General features: G+C 42.9%; 1 protein-coding gene across 7 annotated transcripts in view; it reads right to left on the minus strand.

The window, feature by feature from the left end:
* Nucleotides 1-19234, minus strand: part of ptprfa (protein tyrosine phosphatase receptor type Fa) — a 353347-nt gene that overhangs the window by 286332 nt on the left and 47781 nt on the right. For all 7 annotated transcript variants that reach the window (XM_086263516.1, XM_086263515.1, XM_086263514.1 and 4 more), the window contains exon 2: nt 16978-17055. The gene's annotated coding sequence lies outside the window, so the exon portion shown is untranslated. The remainder of the gene's footprint in view (nt 1-16977; nt 17056-19234) is intronic.

The raw sequence follows: 19234 nt of genomic DNA on the forward strand, positions 1-19234 counted from the left end.
GTTGGGAGTTCGCCTTGTAATCGGAAGGTTGCCGGTTCGAGCCCCGGCTCGGACAGTCTCGGTCGTTGTGTCCTTGGGCAAGACACTTCACCCGTTGCCTACTGGTGGTGGTCAGAGGGCCCGGTGGCGCCAGTGTCCGGCAGCCTCGCCTCTGTCAGTGCGCCCCAGGGTGGCTGTGGCTACAGTGTAGCTGCCATCACCAGTGTGTGGATGTGTTCGTGAATGGGTGGATAACTGGATATGTAAAGCGCTTTGGGGTCCTTAGGGACTAGTAAAAGCGCTATACAAGTACAGGCCATTTACCATTTAAAGTATGTGTGCTTAATATGTCTGGACATTAAACTACCATAGTACCTGAGAGAACAGCTGACTGATCGCTGAAGGTTGAATTGTCCCTTCTGCTTTTGCAAACTGAGCATTTGGACCCAGAAATGGTAAACAGTCACTCTTGAAAATGAGATTTAACTGCATTAATAAAGGTGAAATGTGGAAAAAAAAAGAATTAAAAAGAATTTAGTAAAGTGAACTTTAAAGCACTTAATTCAAACATACTTCCAACGCTGATATACAAACACAATGTCATTAGTTACCAGGAACAGATGAACCAAAAGCAGGACACTGGTCCAACATAGTAACTAAATTCAGCCTTTGTTAGACCAATAGCAAAAATTCAGGCAGATGAACAAAGGTGCAAACAACACAGACTAGAATAAATAAATCATAATTTAAAAGTGTCACAATAAGAAAACACAAGAGCAGGAATAATGAAAGAGTAAAGGGTTAACAGCAGGTGGAAAACAATCACAGAGGAGGTTAAAGGCACAAAGCAAATTGCTAATAGACACAAAAGAAAATTAACATTCAAAGTAAAAAGGAAGCAACCATAGACTGTGCATGATAACCACCATGTATTAACAAAGTGAGACACAAAGAACTGAAACTACTGCAGTGAATAAAAACGTGACAAGTAAACAGAACAACAAGAATAACCATAAAGCTAAAATACCCAGAAACTCACACACAAGAAACAAAAACACTTATAACTAAACAATAAAATCAAAAGAGGGACAGACCTCAAAAACATAAAAAGAATAAAAAGGTGGCATGACAGGAAATATAATCCAGAAGTGATAAATCATGAAGATCTCAGGTAATTTCAGATGAAAGAACTCAGGCTAACGTTGCTCTGAAACGAACACGTGAAGCATCAACGTATCAAACTAATATTCCGAACCACACTTTGTTTTTCTTCTCGTGAGAATGATCTAATTACTTGTGGGTGAAATCTGATGAAAAATTGAACTGAACTGTCTTACAGAAATGAATTTGAATTTTCTTTAGATCCTGTGTTGTCTCGATGTGTTTTGTCAGTGTACACTTAGCTTCACAGTGACATATGCTAAATGTAAAGTCCTGGTCTTCTGCTTTTTCCATTACTTATCAGCCATAAACATAGACAGGAGATATATAGCCTATTTAGTCTTTTGATTGGGACATCATCTATGCTTTGAGGAGACGTGTTCCCTGTCAGGGTGAGATACCTAAACTAATTGATCAATGGAAAGTGCACAGGATGAGAAAGAGCTTGTAAAGTCAAAGTAACTCTCTGTGAGTGGATGTGGTTGGGATTTAGAGGAGGCAGAGATGGGAGATGCTGTCTTTGATCTCTGATCAAGGCAATGTATTCATCAACCTTTGAAGGTGGTGCAGCACTCAAAAGTTTACTTCCCACTTCTGTTTGTGCTCTTCGATCATCCATCAACACAAGAACGTGCCTATATGAGGCTCATGCAGTATATTTATTTGATTCATGGTTTATGTCTCCCTTTGATGTCAGTGAATCCTAACAAACTGAATCAGCATCACTCAGACGGAGCTTTGTTTACATTTTTACTGTAAACTGGAATCAGTTAACTCCAAAAGTATATCCACACGTGCCAAGAAAGAACTCATTGTGGTCTCAGCCATTACATCCTGGTAATTAATCAAATAATTATTGCTATGCTGATAAGATCTTTATAGAGAGCTCTGACGACTACTGTGTGGTTGTGACTGACAATCCGCTCGTCCCTACCAGGACCCGCACAGGCTTTACAAACCACAAAACCAAAGTTTAATATAAAAGCAGAAAAACATTTATGTTGAAAATGCATCAACGCTGAATAGTGAATAATTGCAATAACTATACAACTAAAAAGAGTAAAGGTAATAGATAAAATGTTTCAGTTACACTTGCTAAGCATTTAATTTCTCTGGGGGCAGCCGCTCCTTTTGTGGACTTTTGTCAACACTATAACACACTTTGAATGGCAGACCCCTCATTTTCATAATTAAGCAGAAATTGATTTAAAAAAAATGTAAAAACACAGAAATTTAGGAAATAAATAGATGGGTGGGCTGCAGAGGAGAACCCAGTACTGGCATACATAAACAGAGACATAAACACTCAATATAAGTCAGATATTATGCAGAACATTTACAAATATTTACTAATCTCGCTGCATTTCATACCATGTTCATTTTTTACTGATATTTAATATTTCATTTGTTGCTGGCTTTTTATCATTATTATCATCTCAGTCTTACAAGAATGCAAACTGTCTTCTAAGCCTGATGTAGCATAAATAGCAATGAGCCCATGTGTGGGCCAGTCTGTAAGCTCTGACTGAGCTCTGAGTTCTGAGTTTTCCCCTGTGCTCCGTATTTTGTCCTGGCTCTGAATGTAGCAGATGGCACCAACAATGGGCTTTAAACCGACCCAAACGAAACCAGCAGGTAGTGTCACACCTTGTAACTTCCATCTTTATAAATACTGTCAGGTACACTCCTCCTTCAAACACCAGCTCTCCAGTCATAGTTTCCGGTGGCACTGCTGTTTGTGTCGTCTTCTTACAATTCAACAACTTTGCAGAAGCTGACAGGAATAATAAGCTCCTCTTTGCTCATTTCCACCAGTCAAAAACATCAGTTAGCTGTTGTATCGAACACTTCCATCTCTTTTACAGAGAATCCCGTTATGATATAAAGGTGGATCGAGCGTATGTTTGAGCATAACTAATAATAATGTCAGTAAAATAACATGAGAGCTGCTTCGTTTCTTCATAGTATTTGGGATTTTTGTTTACTGCTGGTCCAAACTAACTGGACAAGGACAGAAAACCTTTCTTTCCCAATCTGAAGCAGCTGAGAGAACCCAGACAGGGTCATTGTCCCCATGTTGGTCACATCGCCTCTTGTGATCTGTCGTGGCCGATGTGTCTAACGAGGCAGCCGGCTGAGGGCAGACAGGTAAGAGGAGTGAGCAGCGTGACCAGGAGGCCGACTCCTATCAAATTAATGTCCTCCACTACGAGCCGCTCGATAAACTTTCCCAACAGCACCTGATGAAGGATGTCTTCCTACTGTTCTCATCGATCTCCCGCTCCAATACAAAACTCATCTTGTTGTTCTAATGTGACACAGCTCAGCCCACCTCCTGGCATGCTCAACCAATCACAAATAGATTTCTGTTTCCATTTCCTGCCTTATATTTAAAACCATTTTTATATCGGATTTACTTATTATGAGTTTGCTTACTGTTGTTATTGCTTTATTTAGCTTATTTATCAGTGATGCTTTGTGCAACATTGTGCCAAGATTTATAGTGTGCGTGTGTGTGTGTGTGTGTGTGTGTGTGTGTGTGTGCGTGTGTGTGTGCGTGCGTGTGTGTGTGTGTGCGTGTGTGTGTGTGTGCGTGCGTGTGTGTGTGGGCGAGAGCGATGCCCTGGCAGTGTTTTCTCCTTGAATCCCTGTGTGTGTTCTCACCAGGCCTGGTAAATGGTCCAACTCCATGTTGAGGTGTGTAAGCAGTCCAGGTATTACTCATGTTGTGGGGACAAACATCAATTTCCATATTTACATTTTGGGGGAGCATCTTCTTTATGGGACAAAAAGCAAAACCCCACGACACAAATCACAGGAGGAAGACTTCTCTTAAGGTTAGAGTGTCCAGGAAATGAATGAAAGCCAATATAAATCCTTCTGAAGTCATAGACACACCCACACACACAAACACACACACAGTTGTGTGTATGTGTGTGATGTCACGGACATGCAGAGTCAGCTGCAATCGTCAACCACGACAGCAACACGCCTCACCATAACCTCAGAGTTTTCTAAAGAGAATGGAAGACCTGCCAGATGGTGGCAGTAACATCCCCAGAAGCTATCGGCCAACTGGCTTTAAAAACGAGTCAATAACTGTGATTAGTGATTGGATGCTACTGTACAAACAGGACACGGGAAATACACGCTAGTTAGACCTCGCTGTTACTGCGTTGCGCTCAGTTTTGCCTAATTCTTCATGGATCCGATTCAACAAGGTGCTGGAAACATTCATCAGAGATTTTGGTCCCTATTGACATGATACTATTACACTGTGCCAGCTGCACCTCTGTGATGCAGCTCTGTTGTTCCACTGCATCAAGAAGGTAAACAGACCAGTCACTGTTATCAGTAGGGCTGCACGATTAATTGTTAGAAAATCGCGATCTGGGTGCAGTTCCCCCTCCAGGGGCAAGGGTACCTAGACCCGGTTTGTAGAGTACGCTTGGGGAGTGTGATCGTGTGTACAGCGTCTCTTTATGTCTGTCTCCACGTTGGTTGAGTGTGGAGTAAGTGCATATGAGAGCATGAGGGTGGGAATGGATGTTTGTGTCTGTGTGTCAGGTTGGGTGTCAGGCGCCACCTCTCTGGGGACATCTCAGGCCCTGTGGGTGGCTGTGGTGGGTTGGTGGTTCTTTGTGTGTGGGGGTGGGCGTCCGGGTACACACCGGCTCACTCCTTGACGGCCGCTTATCGGGGCCTGGAGCCTGGGGCTCGCTCGGGCCACTTCGGAGGTGGGGTGCCCCCGGCCTCTCGGCCTGGGGCTCGGTCACTCAGGCACAGCTGAATGTCTGGAGTTTTGATCTCCTCCATACCTGCTTCATGCCCTGGAGGACGGGGCTGTGGCCCCCCCCCCCACACTCCCTAGCAGATCGTTACATGGAGAAACCTTTGGAATGCAAGCATGCTGATCCACACAGGTATGCACACAGGTGTACACACGGGTATTCACAGACGCGGACTACAGCTTTCTTGGCTGCTGCCTCAAAGCACATTGTGCGCTGTCTATCCTGCGTGCTGCACAATATCGTTTATTATTTAGTATCTACTGATATCTACTGCTAGCTAGTTTATTGTGATGGTGCTGGTTTTTTTTACTATGTTGCTCTTTGTTGTTTGCTTTCTCTTCTGGTTTTTTTCTCCATACAGGTGACCCAGGTGTTTTGTTTTTTTGTTGTTTGGTTTTTGTTTGTTTTTTTTGTTTTGTTTTTTCTTCCCCCCCTTCTCACCGTCTCTTCTCCCCTTTGGTTTTCTTTCTCTCCCTCTCTTTCTTTCATTCTTTCTCCCTGTCCTGTCCCGTTTGTAGCAACTGAAAATAAAATAAATTCATAATTATAATTATGAATCCCGGCATTTTGATTCGGGACGTTCTCTGCATGAAAACAAGCGCTCACTCTTCCTGCTCAACAAATGACGAGGGCGGAGCCTTATACCACGTGGTACAGAAGCTGTGCCGTGTGATGCTAAAATTAGCAGGAAAAAACCACGGAGAGCACGTCAGGGATGACGAGAAAGTGACAGGAGAAAATCCGTCCCGGTCAACCACCCAAACATCAATAACGGGAACCTTATACAGCGCTTCTCTATACCCGTCGACCTCCCGCAGGCACAAAGACATTACGGAGGCTATCACTTATCACCTGACCAAAGATATGGCTCCATCAACACTGTGCAAAACGAGGGATTCAGGAAAATGATCAACACCCTAGACAAACGCTACACAGTGCCATCCCGCAACTATTTTTCTACTGTTGCACTACCTGCTCTGTACACGCAGCGTCGAGCAACGGTGGAGACGGAATTTCAAGCAGTACAACATTTTGCAGCAACAACAAAATGTGAGACATTTGTTGTTTTTATGTTTATTTATTGTTTTTATGTTCAGGCTCAACTGTTACGAAGTTGATGTGCAGTTAATATGTGCAATAAATATTTATACTGGAAAAGAAAATCGTGAGAGAATCGTGATCTCAATTCTAAGCCAAAAAATCGTGATTCTCATTTTATGCAAAATCGTGCAGCCCTAGTTATCAGTCTTCTTTGGTGAGCCAATGTGAACTTTAGCCTCACTTTCCTGTTTTTAGCCAATAGCAGCAAAGCCTGCTGTAGTAGATAGAGTGATTCTGTGAATCAGCAGTTTCTTAAACTGACTAAACACACTGTGTTGAACTGACAACCATCACAGATGCAACCTCATTTAAACCACCTTTCTACCCCACGCTGAAACTCGGGTGACAACATGTCTAAATGCACTGACTGAGGCCGTGCATGTTGGCTTCAACAAGCAGTTAAACAGATAAGTCTGACAAAGTTTTACTAATGATTGTATGTGAAGCCAAAGACTTCTGCAACGATTTATAATTCCTGCCTAGAACTCTTCACAAAATAACAGAAAATGAGCTGAGTTGTAATCTGCTATTGTAAAGCTGGCCCATAAGTCTGGAACAAGTATACACTGTCATTGCATAGTAGGATCAGGTGTATTCTTCAAAGCACAGCTGAGTAGTCATCAGCGAATATTAACAAATAATATTTCTTATACTTGAAATACCAATCTCAAATGGATTGCTGATAGAAGTCAGGTATGGACATCACCTCCAGATATTGACTACAGAGGGGTAACACTTGATGCTCATTTTGTAAATTATAGTACAAGTTAGAGCACATGAGCACACAGAATATGCTTTAGGGTTTGGCAACCTGATAATTGACAGGCTAGTGTAGGATCTGCAGTGAGGCTGTGTGGTCTGTTGTGCTGAAAATTAAATGTAAAAAAAACAAAACAAAACAAAAAAAAGTACCTGCCAATTTACTGGCTCTATATTCGTACTCTCACCTATGCCTCAGGGCAAACCTGGGATATACTGGAAGGATTACTTGGACCACTGTGCCAGCAACACAACACATGGATGGATGGATGGATGGATGGATGGATGGATGGATGGGTGGTTGAATGGTTGGATGAATGGATGGGTGGGTGGGTGGGTGGTTGGTTGGATGGATGGATGGATGGATGGATGGATGGATGGATGGATGGATGGATGGATGGATGGATGGATGGTTGGATGAATGGATGGATGGATGGATGGATGGATGGATGGTTGGATGGTTGTATGGATGGTTGGATGAATGGATGGATGGATGGATGAATGGATGGTTGGATGAATGGATGGATGGATGGATGGATGGATGGATGGATGGATGGATGGATGGTTGGATGGATGGATGGATGGATGGATGGATGGTTGGATGAATGGATGGATGGATGGATGGATGGATGGATGGATGAATGGATGGTTGGATGAATGGATGGATGGATGGATGGATGGATGGATGGATGGATGGATGGATGGATGGATGGATGGTTGGATGAATGGATGGATGGTTGGATGGATGGATGGATGGATGAATGGATGGATGGATGGATGGATGGATGAATGGATGGTTGGATGAATGGATGGATGGATGGATGGATGGATGGATGGATGGATGGATGGATGGATGAATGGATGGTTGGATGAATGGATGGATGGATGGATGGATGGATGGATGGATGGATGGATGGATGGATGGTTGGATGGATGGATGGATGGATGGATGGTTGGATGAATGGATGGATGGTTGGATGGATGGTTGGATGAATGGATGGATGAATGGATGGATGGTTGGATGATTGGATGGATGAATGGATGGATGGATGGTTGGATGAATGGATGGATAGATGGATGGATGGATGGATGGATGGATGAATGGATGGATGGATGGATGGATGGTTGGATGATTGGATGGATGAATGGATGAATGTATGGTTGGATGAATGGATGGATGGTTGGATTAATGGATGGATGGATGGATGGATGCCTTCTGATTGACAAGTTACCACCAACATGAATTTACAACGTCCGTAGGTTCTCAAGTCTGATCCAGACAGTGACTAACAAAAGTCAAGAGCACTTCAGAGACTCATGGATGACACCATGATGGCTGTATGTTTAATATGCAGTCTGTGTGCTTGCTGTGTGTCTAGGAGTTTTTCTTCTGTAACAAATAAAGGCTGGTTTGCAGTTTCACAGATTGCTGTTGAGCCTCTGTCAGTGACTCTGCAAATATTTCACGTTAAATGTTTCCCAGAATGGTGATAGGGTTTTAATGTGACAAATGCTGGAACTGCTGCTTTTCATTGATTGAGAATAAATGTGACTGGAAACAAGTTTTCTACCACAGCAACAAAGAGAACGTGAGAGCAGCAGAACTATGTGTACAACGTGAGTCATCCAAACAACAAGTAAACAGAGGAAAACATCGAAGCAGCTCCAGATATCATATGAGGAAGATAAACCTAATGGATGGACACAGTTTGAGCTTCTACAAGTCTGAACCCTGAGTCATGTTGGCACGTGTCAGTTCAGTGGAAGTTTAGTCTTCTTAGACTAAGCTTGTCAAATTGAATTAAATATAGTTTTTTTCATTTCTTTTTGCTAGGAGGAGTTAAAGTATTTAGTCCACCAACATTTCAGACTGGTCTAACAATTTACTTTAGCACGAGGGTTTCACCTTCACCTCCAGTAGTACTGTGAGGCACTCCGGAGTCACTAACTCATACTTTTGACAAATATCTAGGACTGCCTTCCTGGACTTGCATATTGTCAGAAACAGGAATAGTTAGGATACCAGCTATAGTTCATGCATGCAATTATCGGGCTGTCCTTAAACACCTCAGCTGATCTGCAATCCTGCAGCAAGAGTACAAACAGGAACTAGAAAGAGACATTTCCCCACTTCTCTCATTGGTTCCCTGTTAAATTCTGTGAAATTTAAAATCCTTCTCCTCAGAAAAACACTCTTGAATGATCAGACCATATTATCCCAATGGAGCACTTTGCTCTCAGACAGCAGGCCTGCCTTTGGTTTCCTAGAGTTTCCAAAAGTAGAAGAGAAGCAGCATTTGGGAGACAGACACCCACTATACTTTTAAATTTAGGCTTTTTCAAACTTTCAACCTTTCTTTTTAATAAAGCTTATAGTTAGACAACCCTGAAATACTCCTTAGTTACATGTGGGTACAGGTCCCATAAGCACCCTTCCTGTCTTTCACTCGCAGTGAATCTATATAAAATTGCAGTATCCTTCTGCAGGTGCTCTGCATATTTCTGATCTGGAATTACAGCTAGAAGTCTCGCAAACCTTTTCCCTCTCCTCTCTAAATAATGAAGGCAGATGTCCACCCTACCTGAGTCAGATTCTTTATCTTTGGGGGGGTTTCTTCCCTACTGTCACCAAGTGCATCTCAGTGGGGGATTGTTGGGATTATATATATATATATATATATATATATATATATATATATATATATATATATATATATATATATATATATATATTATGGAGGCAACATTGCAGACATAGAGGACAGTTACAAGTACCTGGGGATCCCGCAGGCAAATGGGAACCATGAAGAGGCCTCTAGAAAGGCTGCAACCACCAAGTACCTGCAGAGGGTCAGGCAAGTCCTGAGGAGTCAGCTGAATGGTAAGAACAAGATCCGGGCCATCAACACGTACGCCCTGCCCGTGATCAGGTACCCTGCTGGGGTAATAGGCTGGCCAAAGGAGGAGATAGAAGCCACTGACATAAAGACAAGAAAGCTCCTTACCATGCATGGAGGGTTTCACCCCAAGTCCAGCACCCTGAGGCTGTACGCTAAGCGGAAGGAAGGGGGCCGGGGACTGGTGAGTGTCAGCACCACAGTCCAGGATGAGACAAGGAACATCCAAGAATACATTGGGAAGATGGCCCCAACTGACCGAGTGCTCAGTGAATACCTCAGGCAGCAGAAACCCAAGAAAGAGGAGGGAGACGAGGAACCATCATGGAAGGACAGGCCCCTGCACGGTATGTACCACCGGCAGATAGAGGAGGTGGCTGATATCCAGAAATCCTACCAGTGGCTGGACAAAGCTGGACTGAAAGACAGCACAGAGGCACTAATCATGGCAGCACAAGAACAAGCTCTGAGCACAAGATCCATAGAGGCTGGGGTCTATCACACCAGGCAAGACCCCAGGTGCAGGCTGTGTAAAGATGCCCCAGAGACAATCCAGCACATAACAGCAGGGTGCAAGATGCTAGCAGGCAAGGCATACATGGAACGCCATAACCAAGTGGCCGGCATAGTGTACAGGAACATCTGTGCCGAGTATAACCTGGAAGTCCCGAGGTCAAAATGGGAGATGCCCCCAAGGGTGGTGGAGAATGACCGAGCTAAGATCCTGTGGGACCTCCAGATACAGACGGACAAAATGGTGGTGGCTAACCAACCGGACATAGTGGTGGTAGACAAACAGAAGAAGACGGCCGTAGTGATCGATGTAGCGGTTCCGAATGACCGCAATATCAGGAAGAAGGAACACGAGAAGCTGGAGAAATACCAAGGGCTCAGAGAAGAGCTCGAGAGGATGTGGAGGGTGAAGGTAACGGTGGTCCCCGTGGTAATCGGAGCACTAGGTGCGGTGACTCCCAAGCTAGGCGAGTGGCTCCAGCAGATCCCGGGAATAACATCGGAGATCTCTGTCCAGAAGAGCGCAGTCCTGGGAACAGCTAAGATACTGCGCAGGACCCTCAAGCTCCCAGGCCTCTGGTAGAGGACCCGAGCTTGAAGGATAAACCACCCGCAGGGGCGTGCTGGGTGTTTTTTTTTTATATATATATGTGTGTGTGTGTGTATATATATATATATACATACATTTGAGATGCAAATGAGGAGACTTCACTCAGGCAAGTCTGCTGGACCAGACGGAGTGAGTCCCCTTGTCCTCAAGACCTGTGCCCCCCAGCTGTGTGGAGTCTTTCATAAACTGTTTATGCTGAGTCTGAGTCTGCAGAGGGTCCCGGTGATGTGGAAGACATCATGCCTCGTCCCTGTACCAAAGACGCCACGTCCCAGTGGCCCCCAGGATTACAGGCCCGTGGCACTGACCTCCCACATCATGAAGACCCTGGAAAGGCTCATCCTGGACCAGCTGCGACCCATAGTAAGACCACATCTGGATCCCCTTCAGTTCGCTTATCAGCCTCGTCTCGGAACAGAGGACGCCATCATCTACCTGCTCAATCGTGTCTACACCCATCTGGACCAGCCGGCGAGCACTGTGAGGGTCATGTTTTTTGACTTTTCCAGTGCTTTCAACACCATCAGGCCGACCCTCCTGGGTGATAAGTTAGCAGCGATGCAGGTGGATGCTTCTCTGGTGTCCTGGATTGTTGATTACCTGACAGGAAGACCACAATATGTACGTCTCCCACAGTGTGTGTCTGACAAGGTGATTAGCAACACAGGGGCACCACAGGGGACTGTCCTCTCCCCCTTCCTCTTCACCCTCTACACCACAGACTTCAGCCACTGCACAGAGACCTGCCATCTTCAGAAGTTTTCTGATGACTCTGCGGTGGTTGGATGCATCAGCAGGGATGATGAGACAGAGTACCGGGCTGTGGTCGACTCCTTTGTCACGTGGTGTGAGCAGAATCATCTGCAGCTCAACGTGGCAAAGACCAAGGAACTGATCGTGGACTTCAGGAAGACCAGGAAACACTTGACCCCTGTTTCAATCCAGGGGGTCAGTGTTGACATTGTGGAGGACTATAAATACCTTGGAGTACACATTGACAATAAACTGGACTGGGCTAAAAACACCACAGCACTTTACAGGAAGGGCCAGAGTCGTCTCTATTTTTTGAGGCGACTGAGGTCCTTCAACATCTGCCAGAAAATGCTGAGGATTTTCTATGAGTCTGTGGTGGCCAGTGCGATCCTCTATGCTGTTGCATGCTGGGGGAGCAGGCTGAGGGTCGCAGATGCCAACAGACTTAATAAACTGATCCGTAAGGCCAGCAATGTTGTGGGGATGGAGCTGGACTCCCTCAAGGTGGTGTCGGAGAGGCGGATGCTGTCCAAGATAAAGACAATGTTGGATAACACCTCCCACCCACTCCATGACATGCTGGTCAGTCACAGGAGCTCGTTCAGTGAGAGACTGAGATTACCGAAAAGCACCACTGAACGACACAGGAAATCATTCCTGCCTGTGGCCATCTCCCTGTACAACGCATCCACTTAACACACTGTTTGCTGCTACAACTACACATGTTTCTTTTCCAACTATTTATTTATAAGTGACTTATGTATGTATGTATGTATATATATGTATATATTGTACTATTCTTAGTTAGCGTATTGTCTGTCTTGTCTTAATGTTGGTTTAAAATGGAGCACTGTAACAAAAAATAATTTCCCCCAGGGATCAATAAAGTATTCTGATTCTGATTCTGATATATATGTATATATATACACACAAAGGCTTGACCTTACTATATGATCTAGCCTAAGATGAGGATGATATTACTTGGCATTATTAAATAGCAATGCTCTGAGCTGAACTTGAGATCACAGGACATATAAGGACATTCTACATGCTGGTGCTATGAAATAAATAACCTACTGGCTTTAATAATATTCTCCTCTATAGTACATCCCTACATAAAATGAAGAATGGGAGCTGCAAACCTCAACTGCAGAAAATTAAGATTTTGATATCAAAGAAAAACATAAACTGCAGCATGCCATTTACTTTTACTAAAAACTCACACAAAGCAAAGGTAAACAAGATGTAAAGAGTCATTGTTACTGACTTTGACAAGCTGTCCCTTTAATGTCCCTTCACGTAGATGTCACTTACACTTGTTACATATTAGAAAAGTTATAGGGAACTCAACTTATTTCAGTGTCAACATCTTTCAATATCTACATTTCCTTAGTGTCATCTGCTGAGCAGCTCACTAATAGCGAGCGCTTAGCGACTGCTTCTGCACGTGACTTCAGGTGTTTAAGTGTAATAATAGTGGGAACACATTTATATTCATGAATGCAGCTTTGCTGATACAGAGGTCCTCGGGGTGCTCGGCAGAGAAGGCACTCCTTGTGTGATGCACAGCTCCTACACCAGACCAGTAGAGTCTCTCTGAACCTGCCAATGCAATGCTTGTTTGCCCACATGCCATTAACCAGCACACTTCAACCAGCAACAGTGTCTGTCAAGAGCTGCTCTCAATTCCAGAGCAACGCAAATTGTGTCTATTTTAACCTCACCATGCTAGGAGAGAAAAAAGCAGGTGTGGGGACAGTTCAGACATACATCTACATCTTTAGTCTCTTTTCAAGCAGGTCTCATAGAAATGGTTTGTATGTAACAAGCTTGCAACAGCAAAAGAAAAAGAACATTTATTTATTTGTTCAGCACGTTGCAAATGCAGAGAGATTTGTTTTCCAGTAAATGTTTAATGATGATCATTTAATGATAATATTATCATCAAAGATGTAGTGGTTAAATCTATCATCTTTGGTACAGAAAAGTACATCGATACTCTGTATTTGTGGACAAAAATTGAGGTGGCTACTATGACATCACGCACTGGTTTTGGACTCATTTGGAAGCCTAACATCAGATTCTTTTAACCAGGTTTAGTTGAAGTACTAATACATAACTATTATGTTATTATTAAGTCATTAGCTAAGGCTAACAGGCTTAGTAAGAGGGGTGAAATGCAATGACAGAAGCATTACCTGAATTTGTGTTGCAAACTTTACTCACCAAAACTACAGAACAAATTTCTTGGCTGAGCTGTAACACACAACAGGGTTTTTATTATTGATCAGATAATCCCATTAAACTGGTCCAACTGGTCAAAACAACACAAACACAGCAGACCAGTACACTTCAGTGATTGCAGTTAGCACAGCCCTTTGACTGGGACGCCTGTCTGTGAGGACTCAGCCTTTGTACCCGCCTGTAAACATGTTTTTATGCTTTAAAGTCGTACAGCACATTTCAACTCAGGACTCTATTGGAATTGACTCAGTGGCCATTTGAGGAACTGCACAGTTGTTGGCTTCATTTTTCCATCCCAGTGGTTGATTGATTTACATCAAAACAACCATCCATTGCTAAAGGGCAATAACGCTTTTTTAACCGTGAGTCTGATTTTCCAATCTTCAAAATAAAAATAGGTGAACTACTGATCCAGCACTGAGAGAGAACGCAACTCCCCGACCCCCAAAAGACGGTCTTATCTCTCTTTGTTTGTTTAAAATTATTCTATATTTTAACTATTTAATGTTTTTCCACTTTTCCTTGGAGGACTGTGTCTCATATTCATCTTGACAGACTGTATTCCTACAACACCACACCTCTCACCACATCTCAGAGCGACACTTCTCTAGCATGTCACACACTTGTGTGTCTGCAGAGATCCTTTCCATCTTGCTGTCTGCACAAGAACAACAACCTCAGCCTGTCAGACCCAAAAACAAGCATTCTTACTTTGACATGTGAATTTGCCCTGTGGGACTTTAAAGCCATTTTGCAGTTTGCTGGTTACATTCTTACTCAGTACTGGACCAATCACAGCCATTGAAGATGGCAGGTCTCCACTGCACAGAGACCTGCCATCTTCAGAAGTTTCCTGATGACTCTGCGGTGGTTGGATGCATCAGCAGGGATGATGAGACAGAGTACCGGGCTGTGGTCGACTCCTTTGTCACGTGGTGTGAGCAGAATCATCTGCAGCTCAACGTGGCAAAGACCAAGGAACTGATCGTGGACTTCAGGAAGACCAGGAAACACTTGACCCCTGTTTCAATCCAGGGGGTCAGTGTTGACATTGTGGAGGACTATAAATACCTTGGAGTACACATTGACAATAAACTGGACTGGGCTAAAAACACCACAGCACTTTACAGGAAGGGCCAGAGTCGTCTCTATTTTTTGAGGCGACTGAGGTCCTTCAACATCTGCCAGAAAATGCTGAGGATTTTCTATGAGTCTGTGGTGGCCAGTGCGATCCTCTATGCTGTTGCATGCTGGGGGAGCAGGCTGAGGGTCGCAGATGCCAACAGACTTAATAAACTGATCCGTAAGGCCAGCAATGTTGTGGGGATGGAGCTGGACTCCCTCAAGGTGGTGTCGGAGAGGCGGATGCTGTCCAAGATAAAGACAATGTTGGATAACACCTCCCACCCACTCCATGACATGTTGGTCAGTCACAGGAGCTCGTTCAGTGAGAGACTGAGATTACCGAAAAGCACCACTGAACGACACAGGAAATCATTCCTGCCTGTGGGCATCTCCCTGTACAACGCATCCACTTAACACACTGTTTGCTGCTACAGCTACACATGTTTCTTTTCCAAATATTTATTTATAAGTGACTTATGTATGTATGTATGTATATATATGTATATATTGTACTATTCTTAGTTAGCGTATTGTCTGTCTTGTCTTAATGTTGGTTTAAAATGGAGCACTGTAACAAAAAATAATTTCCCCCAGGGATCAATAAAGTATTCTGATTCTGATTCTGATTCTGATTTAGTCAGTATAAATTATTTAGACCCCAAAAGATGGAAAAAAGAGCCAAGGTTAAAAAAATGCTTCATTAAAGTGTGTCATTAATTCAGTCAATACAACTGGGACACTGTGCCAGCATTGTACAAATACTTCTAATCATCAGGAGGCAGTTCTGTTGTAACTCACGGTCAATGTTTTCACTAATATGGAAGAAATTAATGGGCTGTACTTCTGCTAACTTAAACCAACCAGAAGAACACCAGTAAGTGATTTGTGTGCTGTAGGGATGTAGTGAGGTCCTCAGGTAGGTTCAGCAGCAAACCCAAAGTCTCGGGGGGGTGTCTCTAAAGTGATGAAATCTCACGAGACTCCTATTTTAAAATGACCAACTGATTACATTTAAAAGCTGTTTTGGCCTCTGAGTAATGTACACCTCCATAACAGCGGCAGGTAATTTGCATTTGGAGAGTAGTAAGGCTGAGAGTTAAGGGCACTGCTGCTTTGATTAACAGGGTGCACTGGGAGCTTTAGCTAAATGCTGTGTGCTAGGCCTTGGCTCTGTTAATTAAAGTCAGTTAACTGGTCCTCTCAACTGTATTGTTGCTAATGGTGTCTTTTGGATATGCCAAACACTACGTCTTCCTGTGTGTTGAAGCACATTTGTCTTAATCCAATAGCAGATATATAGCATGTCTTTGCTTTGCATCTGTACAGTTTATTAATGATAGCGTTAGCTGATCACGTCGGACTCAAACAGACCCAAATAGCGACCGCTAAAACGCTGTCGTGATGGGTTCAGAAGTCCGAATGTAGTGGCCGACTTCACAACGCCTATGCCCAGCTCTTTTTTGCAGCACGTGTTGAACTAGGTTGTTGTTCCCAAAAGACAAAACTCATTTACAAGTGTTGAGTTTTAAATTATTCAACAGATTCAGCAGTGATTTACCTGCAGGCTGGCTGGAGGTAAACTCTGCTGTGCTGTCATCTTATCTTCTTATGCCCATGATATTAACAAGCACAGCAGATAATTTCCATATGATTATGTTTTAATAGCAAAACAAAAGTGCGTGTGGTTGAAAAAAGAAAAGTCTAGGGAAACTAATCTGTATTAATGAATATAAAGGACAAACTGAACATATCGATTATTTTGTTTGACTGACTGATTCATTCTTCAATCAGTCAGACGCTGGCAGTAAGGGGACCCATATGCAACAAAGCCCGAAGCAAATCCTTCAAATTGCTGACTCCATCTGATCAATATTCAGCACTGGAGGCTTTCTGTTTGAGCACAATCAGTCTTTGTGTTACAGACTAAGAGCTGTTGTTTCCATAATTCAACATTTTCACTAAAGTTATTTTCTCTCCATCAGTAACATCTTGGCTGCAACATACAAGACTGATTCCTGTTGGTGGACGACTGTTTATTACTTACGTTTGTTTGCCTGACATCACTGATACAGCTGATACTGAGACGCCTCGGCCAGCTTTAGTTCTTTGTCCTCGTGCCCTCCTGGAAGGAACAGAACATCGAGTCGATTACTTTTATTTTACCAAAACACCCACAGGAACAGGACAGTCTTTAATGTTAGCATGCTGTGGGGTGAATGGGACTATCTTATTACAGTGTTAGTATCCAGTGTATGCCTGCAGGCCAGCGAGATGCCACAACTCTAGAGCTGAGAGTCATACGGATGTAGTAAACCAGTAAAAAGAACTGGTTCTGTCTTTATCTGCAGCTGTTTATGTTAAACTCAGCTTTATCAGTGTGCACCGTGTAGTGCAGCTAGATTTGATTGTGTGTCAAACTTCTCTTACAGGTCTGTGAAGATATTTACAGAATTGTGCCTAACCAACTTTTTTTTGCCTTAAATTCACCAGGAAAGCTGACACAGAATCACACGAAGTCCACCGCTGTTCATTTACAAAGTCAACACATTTGTTTGTTTAAGTTAACACGAGCAGCTTTGACCAAAAGGGATTTCTTTTATCCTTCTGTTCCTTAATATGTTACTGGATGTAACATATTAATGTTGCCTGGATTTAACTTTAACAGGAAACAGCTTTATTAACTCTCCTAAATCCAGGCTAGGTTGCCCCGCCTTCTTTTTCCTCCTCACCAAGCACCCTCGTTTGGACACTGACATAAAGTGCAGGAGTAGACGTGCCTAAATTATTTAAACATGTAAAATGTGGATGGGTGGTGGGTAGCTGGCTTCTAATTATTGAGCGATACTGTTACATAATTGCACTAACACACCACACACTTCACATCCTGGGAAAGGCTGTAAGGAAAGCTTAGGTGTGATATTCAATAAATGCAGTAAATTGTGTGATAATTAGCTATTTGACGTTTGCGTAGTCTAAAACTACTGTTGACCTGGTGATTCCATATATAGCAGTAATATTATGACTTTGACATTTGAATAGCACAATAAGTTCTGATTTGTATTTGGAGATTTGACTGCTGATAGAATCCAAATAATGACAGCGCTCATCGGGTGTAAATGAATACAATAATCAGAAGGCATTAATAAATCCTGATGTGATAACATCTTGATAGCAGCTGCAGACTCCATGCAGGAAGTGACACGTCTAATCTCAGCATCTCCTTTATGTATGAAGTGATGTTTCTTTGAAGTGATTACTTCAAAGTCCTGCTGAAAACACTAGGGATGCACTTCATAGCTTGATGCAAAACCAATAATATCTTTTTCAAAAGCCACAATAGAGTCTTTTGACAAAATTGTCAAACATATGGCCCATGAGCCAGGATGGGCCCACCCAAGGGTCCAATCCAGTCCACTGGATGGCTTTGCTAACTCTGAAAAGCTTTATTTTTGGACTTTTGTTACAAGCGTTTAAGCCATGAAAGAGGATTTCCAGACTATTAATTTTATCTCAGCCAGGGGTCTGAATCATTGTCAGTTTAACAAGTTTTAATGCCTGACGAAAGCTAATCTGAGGAGCTGAGCAGGTGTATTTATTTGATAAATACTCATATTAGGGAGGGGCAAAGGTTCCAACAACGAATCAGTGAAGCTTCATACTGCTAAGTTTCAGACAGTTTGTTTACACTGGTGTCTGTATGATGTCATTAAATATGGCAGCAAGTATATGGTCTTCTCAGCCACGCAGCTCAAAATTATCCAATGAGAAAGAAGCTGGCTTTTCAGTCTATAAAGAGACAGAAGTTAAAATGGCCTGTGGTGAACCTATTATGAGTCATGAAAAGCTACTGTTGAGTCTGACTACAGAGTCCAAGAGTAACAACATTATTTGAAACAAAGGACAGTGAACAAAGGGTGAAAATGTAGATTAAATGTTTGCAGATCTCTGAATGTTTTCAGCCGGTCAAAAATGATGCAAACCGTCAAAGCTTAATTACAACTTTTGCAAAAATTACAAAAGGTGAAATGAACAACGTTCAAGAGCAGACTTTCAACCTTACAAACCATCTTTTTACCAGATTCAAATCATGGCAGAAATATCTTAAACTAACAACACAGGAACTCCAGCAACACTTAAAAGTGAAGAGGAACAATTTTATTAACTGACTAACATGTTTCGGCCTTCATCAGGGTCATAGTAATACATAACACATCTGGGCTTGAATAAAGGACAAGAAACAAAAAAAAAGTCAAATTAACCATCACATCTCCATGTTGTTAGCGTCTCATCCTCTCCATGCA

The sequence above is a fragment of the Aulonocara sp. 'chitande type north' Nkhata Bay genome, linkage group LG15 (genome assembly GCF_057382095.1).
Source record: "Aulonocara sp. 'chitande type north' Nkhata Bay isolate Kocher_YH1m ecotype deep benthic linkage group LG15, A_spYH_male_GT1.1, whole genome shotgun sequence".
NCBI lineage: Eukaryota > Metazoa > Chordata > Actinopteri > Cichliformes > Cichlidae > Aulonocara > Aulonocara sp. 'chitande type north' Nkhata Bay.